Source organism: Sarcophilus harrisii, chromosome 5 (assembly GCF_902635505.1).
Source record: "Sarcophilus harrisii chromosome 5, mSarHar1.11, whole genome shotgun sequence".
NCBI lineage: Eukaryota > Metazoa > Chordata > Mammalia > Dasyuromorphia > Dasyuridae > Sarcophilus > Sarcophilus harrisii.
The window spans coordinates 180762973-180779259 of record NC_045430.1 but is presented as its reverse complement, the minus strand read 5'-3'; the positions used below and the strand labels follow the sequence as shown (position 1 = coordinate 180779259).

The window sequence follows — 16287 nt, the reverse complement described above, 5'->3', positions numbered from 1 at the left end:
TTAGGCATATTTTGCTGATAGCCATTAAACATATTAATTAATCTGTGTCCTGGAGAGAAAGGAGAAGAATCATTTGGTAGAGTAGAAAGACTACTGGTTCTGGAGTCAGAAAATCTGAGTTAATATTATTACCAAAACTAGCATGAATTCATTCAATGCTTTTTACCTTTCTTCATCTTGACTAGTTCATCTATAGAGTTGTTTAGCCCTTCTGTTGCCTACTCACTGGATTAGAGCATGGTATATGGCCAGGTTAATTTTATCTCAGAGATAAAATTACAGCACTAAACTATCTGCCTTTATGATCTCTTGCATCTTCACCTCTAGCTTATGAAGTAATACTTTTCTTTTTGTTGTATCCTGGCATTGAGGATACTGGAGAATCATATACAAGTCGTATGATGAGCAAAGCCTCTTAAGAGTAGGAGCCAGAGATCCTTTTCTTCCATTGACTTGGTCCCAAGGAATGACCCAAAATGACATTGGCCATGAGAATGGGGTCACTGAATGAATGAAAAAGGGGAAAGAATTAGGAGCATTAGTATCTCCTTTCCCTAAAACCTTGTGAGTAGATGCAAACTGTTAAGGAGAAAAGATAGCAACTCTGTGTTCTTAATTTATCCTTGTCCTGCTTCTCAACTCTATTTCTATGCCTCTCATATCATCTCCCAAAACTTTTGATTCTCCTTGGCTTGTTCTATATCCCAGGAGGAGATGAGGTATCTGCAAGAAACCAGGAAGTCATAGAATCTTGGATTTGGAAGGTTCTCTATCAATCATAGTATGATGGACTAAAAGTTGGAAGAGACATTAAAAGCCACTAATCTAATCCATCAATTTATAAATGAGGAATCCTGGACTCAGAGAAGTAGACTTGTTCAGGGTTAGTAAACCACAGATTCCCAAGTTCCTCTCTTCCTCTCTACCTTATTTTATAGATGAAGAATTTAAAATCAGAATGTTGAGGGGAAGTGTTAAATGTCAGTGAGGGGTAGAGTTGGGACTAAGTTTCAAGGCGCCTGATTAATACTAATATTATCAGTTGTTATTAATAATATTTATTATTACTTGCTAATATTTATCTTGTGCATTAAAGTTTGCAAAGTGCCTTACATGTTCTCTCATTTGATCCCCATAATAACCTAATGAGGTTGGTTTTCTTATTAATCTTATTTTACAGATGAGCAAACTGGGGTAGAGCAAAATTAAGTTACTTTTCCTGGGTCATATTTTTAGTAAGTATCTGAGACAAAATTTGAATTCAGGTCTTCCTGATCTCCAAGTCCAACATTTTTTCCTCTGCTACTCCTACTCGCTTCAAACCAGGGCTAATAATACTAAAGTATGCCTTTTCAATTTATGTCTTTCAAAGATGCTAAGCTGATTTATAAGCAGTTAGGTGACACAGTATACAGTGCACCAGACTTAGAATCAGGAAGACCTGAATTCAAATCCAACCTCAGGCATTATATGTATGACTCCAGGCAAGTCACTTAACCCTGTTTGCCTCACTTTCCTCATCTGCAAAATGAGCTGGAAAAGGAAATGGTGAACCACTCCAGTTTCTCTGCCAAGAAAACCCCAAATAGGGTCACAAAGAGTCAGACACTCCTGAAATGAATGAACAACAATGAGAAACTGGTTTATACAGTGAGTGAGAGCATCAGCTGGGGAGTTCTGTTCTCCACCCTAATTGGTGTAGGAAAGGAGAGAGGAATGCTTGAAGGTGACCAGGTTGAGAAACTTGTCCAATTCTGCTCTTTCCCTTGACTGTTCATGATGGGATGGTTCAGGAGCACTTTTCATATCTAAAAGGAAAGCAGATATCTGATTGCTTACTGTCTCAGGGAGGGGGCAGGGGAAGAAGGTAAAGAGAAGAACAGAATTTAGAACTTTAAATAACAAATGTTTAAAAATAAATAAAAGAGATGGATGCAGCGGGTGGGGGTGGGGTGGTATTGTGAAGGCAGGACTTGTGGCTTTGGCTGTCCTGAGCACTGTCACAGCTTGTGGTAGAAGGGGACAGGATGAAGTAGATGCAATGTGGATACCTCAGCAGTTGTCATGCTCCTTCCCTCAGCCAGACATTTGAGTGGCTCCAGTCCCTGCTATCACCATCCGTTGCTATGTGAATAACACAATTAGGATGACACAGGACTTGGAAAAAGCAGAAAATATTGTATGGTAGGGGGATGGGATGGGAGAAGGAGCCCAGTTGCAGTCTGATATTTTGTTATTGAGTCATTTCTCGAAAGTAAAGGCATGTGAGAAGGAAATTCCAGGTCAGTTTAAAGCCTTATGTTTTTGTGGGAAGGGTGGGGGATGAACCATTAAAAATGTGCAAATGAGCCAGTTTCTTTTGGCTGTAGCAGCTTTTATCTAGGGCTTGTAACAGTCTATCCCCCTTCCTTGGTTCTATGAAAATTCTCAGTAAAGGTAACCAAGTTAAGGAAGACTATCACTTCCTAAATCAAGCTCTGGACTCATCAAGAGATGAGATCTGGGTTGTGTCAATGATTCATCATCATTATTGGGGTAGTAGTAAGATTAATTATAAAGATAATTCGTATTTATCTAGTTTTTTTAAGTTTCCAAAGTACATTCCTCCCAACTACCATGTTAAGATACATAGAACAAGGATTATTTATTATCCATGTTTTATAGATGAAGAAACTGAGGACAAAGGAGATTAAAGGAATTAGAGACAGTGAGGTGGTTCAGTTATAAAGCACTGGACCTGGAATCAGGAAGATTCATCTTCCGGAGTTCAACTCCCACCTCAGACGCTTCCTAGCAGTGTGATGCTGGGCCAGTCACTTAACCCTGCTTACTTCAATTTCCTCATCTGTCAAAGGAGCTGGAAAAGAAATGGCAAAACATTCCAGTATCTTTGCCAAGGAAGCCTCAAATAGTCACAGATAGTCTGAAATGACTGAACAACAACAACGGACTTATTAAATTCTCCTTTTTTGGGGGGGGATTAAAAGAATTAATCAGGGTTACCCAGCAAGAACTTGAACTGGGTTCATTTCATTCCAAGATTATTGCTATTTCCACAAATGGAAATTTACTTCCTGCATCTTAAAAATTTGAAAATAAGGGAGTGATGTAGAAATCTTCCTAAAGGCAAACAGAACTTTCCACCTCTTCTCTTAGGGTAATTGGGAGCAAGAGAGGAGAGCAGGCAAGTTCTGTGTACTCTCTTCTCATCACTCAATTTCCTCTTCTAGAAAATGAGAGAGGAGAAAACAATTCTTATTCCCTTTCATGAATTATTTTGAATAGGCAGCTAAATAGCATCAACCCCATCTTGGAGAGAATTCGTGTTGCATTCAACGAAAATCTGGTGACTAGTGTAAAGATAGAGGCCTTTCTCTGAAAGAGCTTAAAGTCTAATAGGAAAGAATAAAAACCTAAATAAGAGGTCCATGACAAAGTGCTATGAGAAATCTGAAAAGAAATCACACAAAAATGTAAAAGAACTTCTAGTTGGAGGGAAGATAGCAATGGTGGACAACGAGAAAGCTACCGAAGATAGTTTCTTTGGAATTGTTAATAGGACCATGATCACCAACACCCACATCCCCCTATTTTACCTTCCTAGGTTGATTTTAAACAGGAGAATCACTGTCACTTTTTGTGATGGAAGGCTAAGCTCTGTGCATGGTGTAAGGGGATGGAGAGGCTAGATGTCACTGTCAGAGATTTCCCTACAGGCTTGGTGGTCTAGAAGACTACCTGGAACCAATGATAAGCCAATAGTCTATCTATTGATCATTTCAATTATAACATTGGCAATTAGCCTCCAAGCAATAAATGTGACAAAGAAAGGAGAAAATAGGAAGGGAAGAGATGGATGAGGGGAGGGAAAGATTTAAGCACCTAGTATTTCATCTCTTACTGGGTTTCTGTCAGGCATTTAGGAAGAACTTTTTATGAAGGAGACTGGGTTAAGAGAGGCTAGTTCCACTTGGTGCTGGCTGGAGCATAAAAGCCTATGAGTCAGAATCTTAGGATTTCAACAATAAATTTAGATGTGGGAATGGGCCAGCTTTAATGATGTGCTGCCTGTACTGTTTAGATCAGAAGCTTGACAGACAGACAAACAGATAGATAAAAAATACACAGAAATGCTGTAATGCCCTTTCCCTGAGAAGTTTTCCTAGATGACTTTGAAAATGTTGGTTATGTTTATTTTAAGTCATTGTATTCTTTGCTTTATGAAGAGACAGAGGCAGAAATAAATAGTAATTTCCCAGGGACCCATAGAACCAATGGTACTGGCAACACTGGCTGAGGTTCATTGGCACTATATAGATAAAAGGGATTTGAAAAGTAACCATCACCCATGAGTCTTGAATAAATAAATGTAACTCCATCGCAATCTATTATGGAACCACTGAGGAAAATTGGGTGACTCAGTTGATAAAGTACTGGGCCTGGAACCAAGAAGACCTAAGTTCAAATGTGATCTCAGAAAGTTACTAGGCATGTGGCATTGGTTAAGTCATGTTACTTTCTTGGTCCCAATTTGAGATAGAGAAGGAAACCACTCCGCTATTTTTTGCCAAGAAAACCCCAAATGGGTTCATAAAGAATTGTTCATGATGAAAAAAACAAGTGAATGACAATATGAATTGAATTTGAATTTCCCCTTTTTACTAGACTCAACTACTTCTGCTGTGATATCTGTCATGTTTTGGAAGTAGGTGGCGAAGCAGTAAAAGGGAACTGACTAGAAGTCCAGGGGACTTAATATAGCAGATTCATATAGCAGAGCAAGGACCCAGAATGGACCAAGAATTATAGCTTCTGCTTCCACCCAATAAGGATGTCAGGAGAAAAGGGCTCATTGTCTTGGGAGGTTTTAGAATAGGAAATCTTGCAGAAAGAGAGAGAGAAAACTTTACCTAACCTGGTTTTGATAACAAGAGACTATAGCCACAATAGGTCTGATATATTATCTGTCCAACATACCTGTATTAGTAGAAAACTGCAAATTCAGTCACCCTTTTTGGATGTCATAGATCAAAATTTAGCAAAACAGGTTGAACCTGAGACATTGCATGATGCTTAATTCAGGAAACTGGGATGGGAGTTTGAATTTGCTTTGCTCCAGTGTTTTAGACAGGGCATTAATTAATTCATTTGTTCATTAAACACTTACTGAGAGGCTAATGTTTGAGGAGAATTGTACCAGGCATTGCAGGTGGGGGTGTGTGTGGGAATGGGAATATAAAGCTTAGATTAGAAATAATCCCTGCCCTTCTGAAGTTTACAGTCCAGCAAGGCGATAAAACATGTAAATATACTTAACAGTAATACACAATATTATAGGCCAGCTTCATTAAAGAACTTGAAAGGAGAATGCTATGTGAGATTTGAGGGGGAAAGCTGTCATGGAATGAGGGTGGAGGAGCCGTGAGGCATCTGAAAGATTTCCTGTAAAAGGGGGGTGTATTTGAATTGGGCTTTAAAAGATGAATAGGAATTTAATAAGTTAAGAGGAGCAGGGAGAGCATTCCAAGTAGAGGAAAAAGCACAAAGGGAGTAGAGTGAAATGCAAATGCAGGGAATTGAGAATTGACTAGTTGGACTAAAGCAGAAAAGTACATATGAGAGAGTAACATAGGACTGGAGAGGCAGACTGGTACCACACTGTAGAGGACCTGAGATTGTAGGCAAACTCCTTTGGATAGTATTTGAATGGCATAAGGAGGCAGTGAAAATTCTGGGGTAGAGGAGTAACACGATCTTTGTCTAAGATAAATTATTCTGGCAGCACTGTGAAGAATGTATTGGAGGAAGGAGAGAATGGAAGCGGGAGGATATTGTATTAATCCAAATAGATGGTAATGAGGATCTTACTAGAATAATGGCAGAAGCAACAGAGAGGATGACTTTGTTTAAAAGGACTGTGCTGGTTTCTTGTCAATCTACTTGAGTAAAGTTGGCGATCCTGACCCTGATACCTATGCTCTCGGCTAGATCGCTGCCCTTTTCTTTGTTTAGGTTTCTTGAGATGAGAAGAGAGAGAATGTTTCACTCTTAATGAAAAAAAAAAAAGAAAGACAAACATTCATATTTATGCAAAGAGCCAAAAGTCACAAATATCCTGGGGCCCAAGGACATCTAAATTCCCCTTCTTGACCTCCTAGATCAACTGAGCTAATGTAGAAATAACAAGAGATAGACAGAGATGGAGAGAGGGAGGGATAGAGACAGAAAGAGGATAGAGACACGCAGACTGACAGAGCCAAAGAGAGATCCAGAGAGACAGAGATAGAGTTCATGGGCTGGATGAGGAGAAGCAGTATCTAAGAGGGCTTTGTGTATACAAATATATTGCCAAAAGTGTCACGAATATAATTGAAAAACATCAATAGGGATCAATGGGAGCAAATCACTGGCCCTAGCCAGGGGGAAAAAATCATGTTGGGAGGAAGTGAAGGATAAGAATCTATAAAGAATAGAAACATTGTGATTTATTCTCTGAACTCTTCTCTCCCTCTCCTTCCCTTTCTCCTCCTTTTCTCTCTTCTTTGTCCTTGTCCCTTCACCTTCCATTCGTCCTCCCCCACCCCATCACTGCCGCTCTGCTTCTTTTCTCCTGCTAATGTTCAAGGGAAAATTAATAACTTGTACACAAAAACAAATTAGCCGTGGTCTTCGAGGCAGGAATAGAAGAAACAATGACACGTTCTCTTCTATTCTTTCACCATGGTGACCTGTATGTCCCTTGAATTTTCAATTATGAGCCCGGGGGCAAGGGACTGAGACAAACTCTGTTCCCTAAGACACCTACCGCATTGTTGACTTGGTAAATGCTGAGAATACCATGTTAGCAACAATAGTGACTGCAATGCTAATGTGAAATTCAGAGATTCTTTGAGGGAGCCTGACCATGACAGAACTCTAGATTTAACCTGGGTCAAATCCAGTTTGGATGAGAGATTTTAAGAAAGCTGGTATGGTGGATGCAGTCCAAGATGATCTTACTTCCAGGTCAATAATGAACTAGGGGTGTGGGGCTCCGTGGCATCCTCCTTCCTTCTGTTCCCATTTGAAAATTATTGTCATTCTTTGTCTGTTTTTTTTTCTGTTTTCTATAAGGCGGGGTTAACAAAAATGTAAATATGATGTTTGAAAATGTTAAAGTCATAAAGGAAAAGGACCTCTCGGAATCAGAAAGAGAACCTCAGGGACAGGTGATAGGAATCGTGGGAAGCAGAGATGAACAAGTGGGGGAAACAAATTAGAATGGCTGGTAAATGAGAGAATATGAAGAATAATCATATCTAAGAGAAATGGCCGCCAGTATCAGCAGAGGATCAAAGTCTCATTTAGAGCTAGAAGGGACCTTAGGGTCCAATACCCTCATTTTACAGATGGGGAAATTGAGAACAATAAAAGTAAATTGACTCACATGAATGATAAGTAACAGAGCCAGTATGAATTTTGATGCTGTATCAGAATTCAGATGGTTGGGTTCCGTATTTATTACCCTTTCTCTTACAACACACTGTAATTTGATATGTCATAGAGTGTAGAGTCTGTAATCATCTAGGACAGAGCAAATATCAGAGACAGCACTTGATGATTTTGTTCAGGTAGACAAAGAAAGAATTAGAGAAACAACCTAGTTTCAACATGGATATGAGAAGGTGGAGCCAGGATCCAGCCAAAAAGGACTGGGAGCTAGGCTAACATCTGAATGATACTGAAAAAGCTTGTTAGGAATCAAAATCCTGAATTAAGCTGGACTAAGCTGATGTTAGTAATGAGGCTTTTTCAGCAACTGAACTCCCTGAATGTTTGTATACCAAGATCTTGAGACTTGAAGTAAAGGAGTTATGTGCTACTAGTGTGTGTGAGAGGATTTGGGGAGCAGGAAGGAATGTAGACTGAAGAGATCCTGATTCCTGAAGGAACAGAAAGGAATCGAAAGCAAAGATTTGGTAGTAAAGACCGAAACATGTAGTCTCAAGTGGAAGAGACCTCTGAATCTTAGGAGAGAAGTCTTAAGCAAGAGAGGAGGTTGCCAAAGGCAGATTACAGCAATCAGGGTGAATGTGAAAGGCTAACAAAGATTGGAAATGAAAAAAATCTCTTTTTAGAGTGTCAGGAAAATGAGAAGCAGAAATATGAAAAGAGTAATAGGACCTGGATTCAAGAAACCACAACAGACAGCAGCATGATGGAGTGGTGGGAAGCCAAGCATGAGCAGGAACACCAAGGGAGAAACTTCTGTTTCAGGGTGCCCTGAGCCCATTTCATCATTGACTGTCAAGGGCTCCCCAGGGGTACTTTGCCCTAAGGGGGCTATCAGAAGGAGGATATATCATCGAGCATTGACTGTGAGATACCTGACAGGTTTTTATTAAAGCCAGTGGGAAAATGGCACCCTTTCTGAATGGGCTTGAATTTTCAAATAGAAATAGGTCTAATGATTCCTTAGGGTTTGGGGTAGAAGCAAGGGGGAATTCCAGCCACATTTCTTCAGGGAGACTTTGAGATCATGAAGCTCTCCCTTATTCCTGTAGCTTCAGCTAGTTGAGCCTCATTTCTTTTTCAAAGCTTAGGGCCAAACTGGACTTGTTTTGCATCCTGAGGATGTTTTTTCTTCAGTGGCAGGTGGAAAAATGCTGATGAGGGTATCTCTCCACATTTGGAGAGGGATGTCAAGGACAGGCATTCCTTAGCCTTAGAGGATGGTTAGGGTCTTTTATAGAGGGCTCCTGCTCTCTTGTTGTCCTAGAGCAGGAGTCCTTCACCATAGACCCCTTGGCAGTCTTGTGGAAGTCTGTGGATCTCTTCTTTGAGTCATGTTTTTAAATGTATGAGATCAAATATATAGGGTAATAAAGGAAGCCAATTATTTTGAAATCCAGTAATCAGTTTTTAAAAAGAAATTAACAAGAAGTTCATAAACCCCAAGTTAAAAACCCTTGTCCAAGCACCATGTTTATTATTGAGATTTCCAATGCTTATTTTTACAAGTGTTCCAAAACACATACTTGATTAGTTGTGACAAATGAAGGGGCCAATTGAAGTAGCCTGAGCTAATTCCCCATCAGAGTCATAACTAGGGATTTTTTATGCTAGAAATAAGTATCATGAACCGAGCCTAGGGTAATCAGTACAAATTACCCTCCTCATTTGGGGGAGGGGACACCACACCAAGAAAGGAGTAATGAACCCCAGGGCACTCAGCACCAAATCAGTGCTGGGGAGGCCACTGCATTATGAAGAAGGAAAGAGAGTTCACCCCAGCCCACCATCTGGTAGCTTCTTATTTTAGCGAATTATTGTTGCTAAGTAAGTATTAAACTCTGTTACTGCTGAGGACCTGCAAAGTTTGTCAGCATCCATGGAATTGGGTACCCTGGAGCAAAGCCGCTACCCTAGTTACAATACAGTTTAGTACAAAACCATAGAGTATACAAATAGTATTAAAAATACAAATACGAATAGAATTCAAAAATCTCTCTCTGTCTCTGCCTCTCTCTGACTCTGTCTCCTCTCCCTCTCTCTGTGTGTGTCTCTCTGTTTTTCTGTCCATCTCTCTTTGATTCTCTTTCTCTGTCTCTGTCTCTCTCTCCACCTTTCTGTCTCTGTCTCCTCTCCCTCTCTTACTCTTCAGTCTGTGTCTGTCCCTCTGTCTCCATCTCTCCCTTTTTTCTCTGTTTCTGTCTGTCTCTCCATTTCTCCCTCTGTTTTTCTCTGTCTCTCTCCATCTCTCCCTTTTTTCTCTGTCTCTCCATTTCTCTCTCTGTGTGTGACTCTGTCTCCTCTCCCTCTCTGTCTCTTCAATCTGTCTCTGTCTTTGTCTCCCCCACTTTTTCCCCCCCTTCCTGCCCTTGCTCACTTCCCTGTCATTTCAGTCCCAAGTCACAGCTGGTCCAATCAATTGCAGCCTCTATCTGGGCTTTCAAATCCTGACCTGAGCTGATGGAATTTCCCTTTCTCCTTGCCAAACAATCTGAGCTAAGGGTTGTTCCTCCTCCACATGTATCTTGTGTCTTCTTTACATTGTCCCTTTCCCTCCTCCCAACAGCTATAAGAGACAGGGGGCTGACCCCATTAATCCTTCCCAGGCTCTGGCTGCTTTGCACATCTCAAGCTGCCTTTGGGCTTCACCTCTAGCAGGCTTGAGCTCCCAAGCGGCATCTTTCAATCCAGCCTCAGTGATCAGGTGTCTAAATGGCAAATGAAAGATTAATGCTAGTGGCTGGAGTTGGGGTGTGAATAATTCAGAGGGCAGGGCAAGAGCCAACTCTGCTTACTGATAGGGGTGTCTGGACAGAGGTCAGGATAAGGGGAAGGGACGATTAAGGGTCAGGGGTAGAAGGTTAAGGAATGAATTTGGAATGGGTTGCTTTGAGCATCTCTTCCTGTGTCTCACACACAATTTTGGGGAAAATGATAACAAGGCAGGGAGATTGCACTGCTCTGTCACTCAGTATAATGACTGTGGAGTTTGGAAAGCCTGAATTTTTACAAAGAATTGAAATCTCTACTTCAGCAAAGGCACCTGTTGCTAAGGATACCTCAGCCTCTGTGGCAACATGTCTGTACAAAGATGGTGGTTCTGGAGTAAGATAGTAGCCAATGAGATCTCCCTCTCAGTAGTCACATCTTTACTTTTTCCACTTTAATTGTAGTCTATTTAAATCCCCTCATCTTACAGCCGAGGAATTTGAGTCTCAGAGAGATGAAGAGATCTGTTAGATGTCCCACAGCAAGTTTGTGGTAGAAATGGACTCCAGAACTCAGATCTCCTGATTTCAAGTGAAGGGTTCTTTGCATTATAAACAAGTCCTCCACAGATATAAAGATGGGTAAATCACTTCTCCCTACCTCTCTTCCTTGGAAGAAGCTAGATTTAAGGTGAATGAGATATATGAATGAGATATACTCTGTGGAGTTATGCAGTTGGAAAGCTATTTTAGGTTTAGTGTAGACTATGTCCCTACAAGGAATCTGTATTGGGTAATCTCCCATCCCCTTGCCTCTGGAAAGGTTTTACCACAGCATCAATACTGATCATTTTGGATTTGATAAATATTTTCCCCTCTGGAAATTTTTAGTAGTGGAGTGAGAAGGTTACATGATGGATTCCCCCAGTCACTTAATTGAAGCCATAAAAAATGAAAAGAGAATTTCCAATAAACCAAACCATTACTCATTTGAAGATGGAGAGGGATCCCAGATCTGGGCCCTAGTAGCCACAGCTGGGAGTTTCTCCAGCTCACTATCTATTATAATTATTAATCACAATGGCAACAGGGTTCATCTGTGCTGAACTACTTAATGAACTTCATCTCACATCTTTACAAGGTGTAACCATCATAGTTACTGGGCTTTGAATCCCTGAAGACCAAGTTGACTGCAATAGATAAGCAAGATAGATACTTTTGTCTACATGATTAAAATATGTGTGTATATGTATGTATGTGCGTATATATATACGCACATGCACACATATACACAATGTTTGTATATATATATATATATATGTATATACCCATTTGTGTATATACCCTACCCTTATATATACATACATACCTATGTACATATTTATATGTGTTTATATATATCTGTGTATATATAAATATGTATATATACATGTGTGTTTAATTTGTTATATCTGGGATGGCAGGATGACAGTGGACTTCTGGCTAGAGTATGTATATGTGTGTGTGTGTGTGTTTATGGGGCAGCTAGGTGGCTCAGTGGACAGAAAGCCTGACCTAGAGTCAGGAAGATTCATCTTTGTGAGTTCAAATGTGACCTCAGACATTTACTAGTTGTATGACTCTAGGCAAGTTAGAAAGCTCTATTTAACTTTATTTGCTTCAGTTTCCTAATCTATAAAATAAGCTGGAAAAGGAATTGGCAAAGCACTCCAATATCTTTGCTAAGAAATCCCCCAAATGGGTCATGAAGACTCAGATGTGCCTGAAAAGTGACTGAACAACAGTTATTGTGTATATGTGTATATACATATACACAATATACATATACATATACATGTACATGTACATATACATATGTACATACATATACACACATACATACATGCATACAGAGACAAAGAGACACAGAGTGAGAGACAGACAGACAGAGACAGAGACAAAGAGAGAGACAGAGAGAGAGAGAGAGAGAGAAAGACAGAGACAGAGACAGAGAGACAGAGTAAGTGTGTGTAAGTCATATCTGGAGTGGGATAGTAACAATGGTCTTCTGGCCATTCTAGAGAAGCATGTAAGATAGATTAGAGCAGGAAGTTACTCAGGTCTGATTGAACTTGGAATTCTGTAATAGTAGTTAGTATTGTGCTCCTGTATAGGCAAGGGATGTATGTAAAGAATATTAGTGATTCCATGATTATTGCTTTTGGGGAAAAAGGTAAGAATAGATAGCATTTATAAAAGATATATATGTATATGAGAGAGTTGGTGGTGATAGTGTAAATGATGTGTAATATGTAAATGGTGACCATGGGAAATGGTAATATACTATAATGATTGAATCAGGGTAGAAGACTATGTTAACTACTATAGATCCCAAATTGCCAAGAATTTCATATTTTTTTATTTTAGATTTCTAAAAAATAACTTTTTGTTTTTCCATATACATGCAAAGATAGTTTTCAACATTTACCTTTGCAAAACCTTGTGTTCCAAATTTTTCTCTCTTCTCCTCTCCACTTTCCTTCCCTGGAGAGCAAGCAATCCAGTATATAGTTAATTATGTACAATTCTCTTAAACATTTTTCCATATTCGTCATGCTATGCCAGAAAAATCAGATCAAAAAGAAAAAAAAACCACAAGAAAGAGAAAAAAACAAGCAACAACAATGACAACAATAATAAAAGGGTAAAAATACTATGCTTTGATCTACATTAGTTTCCATAGTTCTCTGGATGCAGATGGTTCTTTCCATCACAAGTCTATCAGAATTGCCTTTGCCAAGGGTTGTGTAAGGAAGACCTGGGGTGTCAATAAAAGCACAAAAGAGGTTAAATGACAGACTCAGCATCCTACAGCTACTTAGTTGAACAAACAGATGAACACAGGTCATTCAGACTCCAAGCCAAGAAAGTACTATAACCTCCATACCACTCTGCATCTAGTATATGTGAGCTTATCTATGGAAAATAGCATCACCTCTTAGGTTTGGATTACATTCTTTCTTCATTTCATCCTTCTTCATTCTCCATTCATCTCATCTTCATTCATCCACCCATTAAATATCAAGCTCCTCTTATATGCAATACACTGTGCTATTCAATGGGGGAGATAACGATGATATGAAAAATAAAACACGGTCCCTGACCTCATAGAAGTTAGTCAGTTGGAAAGAGATAAGACATGTAAACAGATTAATATAAAACAAATTAGAATATAAGTACAGAAGAGAAGAATGAAGTGCTTTAAGAACAGGTGAGATAGACATCACTTCCACCTGGAGAGATGATGTTTTATTTTAACAACTAGCAAAGTTTTTGGATGTGTTTATACCTGTGTTTGGTGAAAATACCAGAGAGCATGTTGATGCCAGGTGTACCTGGGAGTGTTAGCACATAGACATTAAGTAAATGTTTATAAGTTTTAACAGCACAAACTAATGACTGAGAACAGCTCTATCCCAGACCTCACACTGGGAAAAATGGGTTAATAAATCTTTTCCCATCTCCAGTGCTCTGGAGCAGGGATTTTTCACTTGAATATTGTAAAGTGTGTGTGTGTGTGTGTGTGTGTGTGTGTGTGTGTGTGTGTGTGTGTGTGTGAGAGAGAGAGAAATTGCTATATTTCAATGTAATTGATTCCCTTTGTAATCGCATATATTTTATATGTTCATTAAAAACCATGATTCCATAAACTCCACCAGACAACCTAAGGCATCTGTGACACACAAAAAAGTTAAGAACCTCTGGTTTATTGTCTGTGCAGGTGCAGGATATAGCTCTGTCCTTTGGAAACCAAGGACTTTCATTTAGGCTCCACAAACCTGCAAAAAATTGGGACCACATGTTCAGAGAGCTGTTTTTGGCTCTCTGGATCCATCCATCTATCCACAAGTTGGGAGACACTGTTCTGGAGAACCTACATCTTTGGTTTGGGAGAGGAATCCTTTGCTCTAAGTGTACAGAGTCTAGAAAGGTGGATCCCTGAGTTTTGTCCCTGGATCTAAAGCAGTTTGATTGGGGACCCGTGGCCTTTGTTTTCTCTAGTCCTTGGCCCTTTGTAAATCAGAAACACTAGAATTTGTCACCCAGAAGTACAAAGAGGGTTACTAGATTTTTAAAATTCTCTGAGGCAAAGATTTTTGTACTTTGGTTCATTCAATCTCGGTATCTTTTCCAGTGCCCAATACCATATTCTTTAATAAATACTTAATGAAAATGTATGTTGAATGGAAAGTGAAATCAATGTTTGTAGCAGATTCCCAGCTCTTTAGAGGGGAGAAAAACCTCTACTTACATGGTTACACTTTGCCCTTTGTATTCATATGCATTCTCACACAGACACATACCTGCATTCACTCAGCGCAATATAAACATACACTGTGCTCGTCCTGTAGATGCACAAACACACACATCGATATAGAAAAACTAAGTGACCTTATTTTTGAAGATCTCAAAGGCACAAGTTCAGGATTCAGTCCCCCTACCCTTCCGCAATTATGGTACAGCGAAAAGTTCAGTTTTCCTGATCCAGAGGCTTGAGAGGGAAGGAAAGGTGAAGGCTTCTGACAGCCGGGTCTCTCCCCAGGATTCCCCTGGGGCTGATTTTTGTCTGTTATCACCTTGGTGTGAACAGCAGGAAACAAGCTCCTTAGGATAATACCTGAAAGGATATTACCTAGGCTGCTCTCCCCAGCACACCTCTCCCCTATCTTGCTCCCTCCAACCCAGAACTCCCCCATGCTGTAAGCAACCTAATATAAACAGAAATTAATCCATCTGCTAAACCTCAACATGTCACCTGATAGTTATCGGTGCCATATAATCTCCTCCAAGGAAGATCTTATTATATTAAAAAGAAATTGCCCTGTGTGCTGGTAGCACTAATAGGCTGTGTATGCTATTTATATAGGATTTTGTATGTCTGAGCATGAGATAGATACTGCTCCCTCCCTGCCTCCCTTCCTCTCTGCCCGGTAATTTCAGATTTCTTTGCAGTTCCCGCAGGGAATGTCAGAGATGGTTCAGGATGGTGCCCACTGGATATTATTGGGGAAGAGAAACTACGGAAGCCCTTGCTGGGTACCCCGCCTCACCATCCCCACCCCACTGCTTTCCCAAGATGCATGTTCTTTTTTTCCTCTGGGCCTTATGCCAAACAGCTAGTCTGATGCTCAAGCTTGAGTTTGGTTCTCTCTGGGTAGGATGTGACCTTGGATGCCTCAGACTTGCAACAGAGGAACATGGGAGGTTCTGGAAGGCTGAGCCATCCGTAAGCCTTTGTTTCTGCACTACCCCATCCTGGAACGTCCTTCCTATCTCTCTCCCTTTGCCCTTTCCCTTGTTCCCCAAATCAAGCTAACAAGCATTTATTAAGAACCTACCATGTGCCAGGCACTGTGCCAAGTTCTGGGGATGTAAAATAAAATTAAAAAAACAAAACCCCAAACAAACAACAACCCAGGCCCTGTTCTCAAGGAGCTCAGTCTAATGGGGGAGACAACACGGAAACAATTATGAATAAACAGGTTTTAGGCAGGAAAAAATTGGAGATAATCAACAGTGGGAAGGCAGTAGCCAAGGAGGCTTAAAAAGGGATTTTTGAGTAAATTGGATATTACTTGGGACCTTAAAGAATCAAGGAAATTGGAGCTTAGAAGGAGGAGAAGGAAAATTCCAGGCCTTAGAGACGGTCAGTGAAAAGCCACGGCATCAGGAGATAGATTGTTATGTTTGGGGAACAGCAAGGGGGGCCCTTTTCACTGCATGTGTGGGGAATGTGAAGGGGTGGAAGGTGTAAGAAGATTGGAAAGGTAGGAAAGGGTCAGACTATGAAGGGTTTTAAAAGCCAAACAGAGGGTTTTACATTTGAGGCAATAGGGAGTCATTGGAGTTTACCGGATATGACGTTAGGAAAATCATTTTGACAGAGAGTAAAGGGAAGAGTGAAATGGAGACAGACTTGGGGCAGGCAGACCCCCTATCAGGCTATGGCAGTACTCTAGGATGTGGTGATGAGGACCCACAGCAGAGTGATGGCAGTGTCAGAGGAGAGAAAGGGATATTAGGAAGGTGAAAAAACACAGGACACATG

At 40.2% G+C, this 16287-nt stretch overlaps 1 protein-coding gene across 2 annotated transcripts in view; it reads left to right on the top strand.

Annotated features, from left to right (window-relative positions):
• Positions 1-16287, top strand: part of PLXNA4 (plexin A4) — a 636841-nt gene that overhangs the window by 206837 nt on the left and 413717 nt on the right. The gene's annotated exons all lie outside the window — the stretch shown is intronic.